Source organism: Henckelia pumila, chromosome 4, assembly GCF_033568475.1.
Source record: "Henckelia pumila isolate YLH828 chromosome 4, ASM3356847v2, whole genome shotgun sequence".
Classification (NCBI taxonomy): Eukaryota; Viridiplantae; Streptophyta; class Magnoliopsida; order Lamiales; family Gesneriaceae; genus Henckelia; species Henckelia pumila.
In genome coordinates this window covers 37832390-37838716 of record NC_133123.1, presented here as the reverse complement: position 1 = coordinate 37838716, position 6327 = coordinate 37832390, and positions in this window count along the sequence as shown.

Here is a 6327-nt window from a genome sequence, read left to right as displayed (position 1 = left end):
ATTTACTTCAAAATTTTCTATTATAATTTCTTCAGTATTAATTATCCTTTTAGAGAATCGTATGAGGTTGTAGCAGCAGAGTTTAAAGAAGTAGATCTACTGAAAATTGAATCCATATTTATTTATTTTTTTAATTTTAACTTCTCTCTACAATCCTAAGCACTTCTTAGATTTTACAGTCTTCACTCAAGGACTTACTACCCAGACCTTCTTAGGCAAAAACTCTCAACTAAACTTCTCGACTCGAATTTTATAAATATAAAAAGTAAACTTCAACAAATACTACCCCCTGGCTCTGATACCAAAGCACAACTTTCAGTACAAACCTTGGAATTTATAGAACTCTTGAAATCTTCAAAGTATTTACAACTTTCAGCTAACATAAATGCTTAAGTCTTAAACATGATACTACTAAATCATACTAAAAGCAATTAAAACTTACAGACCGGTAGCGTGGATTTCTGAGCTCGCATAGCAGTGATGACCCCTCCAAGAACGCGGCTCTGATACCAATTGAAACGACCCAAACATTCTAAAATAATATATGCGAATTTTTTTTAAAAAAATAATACTAAGTAAAATAGATGTACATACATGCCCATACATATTTGCACAAAATAAACAGATTTAAAAATAACATAAATAAAATGCAACATTTTTACTAAAATAACTGAGTCAAACTTAAATAAAATACTGTCAAACAATCCACATAAAAGTTTGCATGCAATAAAATTATTTAATAAAAATAGTACTAAAATTCACCACTGAAAAGACAATAAAGAAATAAATAAGAAACAGAGTTTTAAAATTCTTAAAATATCCATAAATACTCAGCCGACGGTCATGGGGGATCACTGCATGTCCGCTCATACATCCTCACCACCGGTAGGAACTACATCTTCCTCTACGTACTCACCTGCACCATATAAGTGTAGTGAGCCTAGAGACCCAACATGCTAACATAACAAGGGTTTAAAATAATTTAAATCACTAGAATACTAATACATAACATATACATGAATGAACATGCTTAAAAATCATGAATTATAACTTAAAATCTTGCTTAAACTTGAACTTAAATATAACCATATATTACATACATAAACATTGTTGAGCATAACATTTTTCTAACATTGCATGGTCATATCCGTAGTGTACCCTTAAACTTAAAAGTTCGACTGATCAGTCTCTTAAAACCAACGTACGCGGCGGTGACGAATCACCTCTTACTGGTAGTAAACTACCCTTAAATTGACAGTAAACTGCCCTTAAAATGTGGGGACTTGTCCCCCTTAAATTGTCACACTACTTCAACTTCCAACATAAAATTATTTTCTAGCTCAACCTTAAACATTAAATCATGCCATAAAATTATTTCATGAATGCATGTAGTTAAATAAAATGTGTGTCCTTCATATATATTTAATTTAATTTTTATACTAACATATAAATACTAAAATAACATTCATGCATAAAAAAATTAAATATATATTTAGGACACATGCAATTTCTCATGGTTTTTACTGGACTGCTGGCCCTAACACTCAAGCCTATTTTCTTAAATTCTGGCCCATTAACACTGAGACTGGCCCATTAACAAACTTAAGCCCAAAAATACATTTCTAAGCACAATTAATTTATTCAAGCCCATTAACACACACTTGGCCCAATAACAACTTAATCTGGCCCAATGGGCCCAAAAGCCCAAAGACTAGCCCAATAACTTCCATGGGTCCCCAAGCCCATAAAAATTATTGGGCTAACTTAATTAAATTTATTTAAGCCCAATAATAATTAAATTTAACCCAAAAGAGTTTAAATGGAGCCAAATTAAATTTTGAGATTTAATTAGGCCCATTAAACACTTAAACTTAAATAATATCTTAAAAATAAAATACCCGAGCCCGACTAACTTAACCCGGACCCAGACCAACCCGACTTGACCCACTACTTTCCAGACCCGACCCAGGCCCTTGACCCGACCCGGATCAGCCGCCAAAGCTCAACCCGATCACCCTCTTCCATGCACTGCTGCGGCCATGAGCAGCTGCAAAGAACACCGGCGGCCGCCCTGCTCCGGCCACCCACCGGCCGGAGAACCACCCCTAGGACCTAGCCCACATCTAGACGTTTCCATCAAGCCAAGAACCAGCCCAAACCGTTCACTCTACAGCTCACACGAAGATCTGCAAATCGACATGTCTCCAGATCGCGCGCAGCTTGGAGCAGCGGTGGCGTTTGCTTTCGTTCTCAATGCTCCGACTACCAATGACCCTGAACCCGCCTGGAAAACTTAGCCAACATCTAGGGGAATTTAATTCCACCGGTCTCACCCTAAACCATGGCCTGAGGAAGGAGAACGCACCTCTCTTCCTCGGAACCCTAAACCTGCGCGAACATCACAGATTTTGTGCAGCCATGCCCAGCCTCTTCCTATCCATCTCCAGCCCTTAGCCCTAGTTTAGGCCGACCCTAGGGACCCTCACACACCCATGAAGACCCCTGCCATCAGCCATGAACAACCCTTTCCAATAAAAAACATGAGATGATGCCAACCAATGAAAAAAACGTGAGGTGCTCAACAAACTCAAGCCATTTTTCTGAAAGTTCTTAAGGATCTTGATGCATACACAACACACACATATAACACTGATATGGTGAAATAAAGGTGAAAGAAAACATGCCTTGCACCGTAGAATTATTAGGGCAAATGCGTAGAACGTTTCCGGGACGACGGGGCGACGAACAAACTTTATTGATGCTTCAAAAATATCGTATATGGTGCCTTAGGCTTGCTGGCCGATTGGAAAAGTTATGGAGGCGGCTATGGGTGCTTAGGGTGAGAAGGAGATGGAATGAACGTGTGTTAGGGGATTTGGGAGATGGTTTGGGTAGTGTAGGATAATAATATTGGAAAAATAGTTAATATAGGAGATAATAGCATAATTAAAAAGGTTCCTAAGTTGGTAAAATATTTATAAATTAAATAAAATATCCCAAATCCCGAAATATTAATTTAGGGGATTTTTAAAGGTAATTAAAAGTCAATATTTTGGCTAAATTTTGATAAAAATGGACTCCTAAAATTATATAAAATTAAATACTGGAAATTTTGAGGAAATAAAACCCAAAATAATATTTTTGGGCTCCTAAAAGACTCATAAAATAATTTGGGTAAAAAGTTGTCATCTCGTCCGTCCACGGTCCCGTCTACGCGATAAAATAATTAAATTTCTATAAATCATGAGAAATCACTAATTATGGGTTAAATGCTTAAAAATAACGTAAAACATGCACAAATAAATTTACATAATTATTTAACCCATAATCTAAAATTCTAAATAAATAAAATCCCTTATTATGCATGCGAATTTACGTACTAAAAATACTGGGTGTTACAATTCTCCCCCCCCCCCCCTTTATTTGAATTTCGTCCTCGAAATTAAAGTACTTACCCAAACAACTCCGGATAGCGAGTCCTCATGTCTGTCTCGGTATCCCAAGTAGCTTCCTCCTCCGAGTGATTCAGCCACTGAACTCTGACCATCGGTATGACCCGCGTCCTAAGTCTCCGCTCCTCCCTAGCCAAGATCCGTACTGGCCTCTCCTCATAAACTAGATCAGGTGGCAACTGCAAGGGCTCATAATTCAACACATGCGACGGGTTAGAGACATATCTCCGAAGCATGGATACATGGAAGACGTTGTGCACTGCTGCAAGCCCTGGCGGTAGTGCTAATCGGTATGCCAAAGTGCCAACTCTCTCCACGATCTCAAATGGCCCAATATATCTCGGATTCAACTTTCCTCTGCGTCCAAATCTCATCACCCCTTTCATAGGTGATAATTTCAGAAACACATGATCACCTACTGCGAACTCCAAATCTCGTCGTCGAGTATCTCCATAACTCTTCTGATGACTCTGAGCAGTCCTCATACAATCCCGAATCTTAGTCACAATGTCAGCTGTCTGCTGCACGATCTCAGGACCAAGTAAAATCCTCTCGCCAACCTCATCCCAATGCACAGGAGATCTGCATCTCCTCCCATACAATGCTGCATAAGGAGCCATACCTATAGACGACTGAAAGCTTTGTTATAGGTAAACTCCACTAATGGCAATCTAGTCTCCCACGAGCCCTGAAAGTCGATGACACAAGCTCTCAGTAGATCCTCGAGAACCTGGATCACTCTCTCAGACTGACCATCTGTCTGGGGATGAAAAGCTGTGCTGAACAGAAGTCTAGTCCCCAATGCTGTGTGCAAACTCTTCCAAAACGCAGACGTAAATCTCAGATCTCTGTCTTATACTATCGACACTGGTATGCCATGCAGTCTAACAATCTCCTTGATGTAAAGCTCTGCATACTGTGTCAACGAGTAAGTAGTCCTCACCGGCAAGAAATGAGCTGACTTGGTGAGTCTATTCACGATCACCCAAATAGCTGTGCTCCCTCTGTTACTCCTCGGAAGGCCAACTACGAAATCCATCGTGATGTTCTCCCACTTCCATACTGGAATGGATAGAGGATTAAGCAACCCTGCTGGACGCTGATGCTCTGTCTTGACCTGCTGACAAGTCAAGCACTCTGATACGAATCGTGCAATATCACTCTTCATGTTGGGCCACCAATACAAAGTCTGCAAATCCTTATACATCTTCGTACTTCCTGGATGAATGGAATACGGAGACGTGTGAGCCTATGTCAGGATCTCAGTCCTCAGCTGATCAATGTTCGGGACACACAATCGACCACTGTACTGAATAATGCCATCACTGACAGTAAAAAGAAGATTTCCCTTAGCCTCATCCCTCTGCACCAACCGCTGTAGCTCCTCATCTGTAGGCTGTCCATCCCTGATACAATCTCGTAGAACTGGTTGCACCATCAATACTGACAAGCTCGGTGCATGACCACTCGAGTAAAACTCCAAACCAAACCTCTGAATCTCACTCTGCAGTGGTAACTGCACTGTCAAACACGATACCATTTTCGACTTCCGACTCAAAGCATCGGCCACTACATTAGCCTTACCTGGATGGTAGCTAATGTCGCAGTCGTAATCCTTCACTAACTCCAACCACCTCCGTTGCCTCATGTTCAACTCCTTCTGAGTGAAGAAGTACTTGAGGCTCTTATGATCCGTGAAAATCTTGCACTTCTCGCCATACAGATAGTGCCTCCAGATTTTCAAAGCGAAGACCACTGCTGCTAACTCCAAATCATGTGTCGGGTAGTTCTGCTCGTAAATCTTCAACTGCCTCGACGCATAAGCAATAACCTTACCACACTGCATAAGTACTGCGCCTAAACCTATCTTAGACGCGTCGGTGTACACCACTAACTCCTCGTGTGGTACTGCCATCGCCAAAACCGGTGCGGTAGTGAGTGCTTCCTTCAGCTGATCGAAGCTCCTTTGACAGTCTGGACTCCAAACAAACTTCGCATTCTTCTTGGTTAAGGAAGTCAAGGGTACTGCAATAGAGGAAAAACCCTTGATGAACTTCCTATAGTATCCTGCCAAACCCAAGAAACTGCGAATCTCCGAAGCATTCCTCGGAATACCCCATTTCTGCACTGCCTCAACCTTTGACTGATCCACTGCAATCCCATCTCTACAAATAATGTGGTCAAGAAATTCCACCTGCTCAAGCCAAAACTCGCACTTGCTGAACTTGGCATACAACTTATGCTCCCTCAAAGTCTGTAAGGCTGTCTGTAGATGCTTCATATGCTCCTCAACGCTCCTAGAGTAGATCAAGATATCATCAATGAAGACTATGATGAACTGATAAAGATACGGCTGAAATACCCGGTTCATGAGATCCATGAAAACCGCTGGAGCATTGGTCAATCCAAATGGCATTACTAAGAACTCGTAATGCCCATAACGTGTCCGAAAAGCAGTCTTGGACACATCTGCCTCTCTAACTCGCAGCTGATGGTAACCAGATCGCAGATCGATCTTGGATAACACTGAAGCTCCCTGCAACTGATCAAATAAGTCCTCTATCCTCGGCAGTGGGTACTTATTCTTCACGGTGACTCTGTTGAGCTCTCGATAATCGATGCACAGTCTCATACTGCCATCCTTATTTTTCACAAATAACACTGGAGCTCCCCATGGAGAAAAGCTAGGACGAACAAAGACTTTCTCTAATAACTCCTGAATATGCTCCTTCAACTCTTTCATCTCGGTAGGAGCAAGTATGTACGGTGCCTTTGAGATAGGCACAGTGTCTGAAAATAAGTCGATACTGAACTCCACCTCTCTCACTGGTGGAATCCCTGCAACATCCTCCGGAAAGACGTCCGGAAAATCACG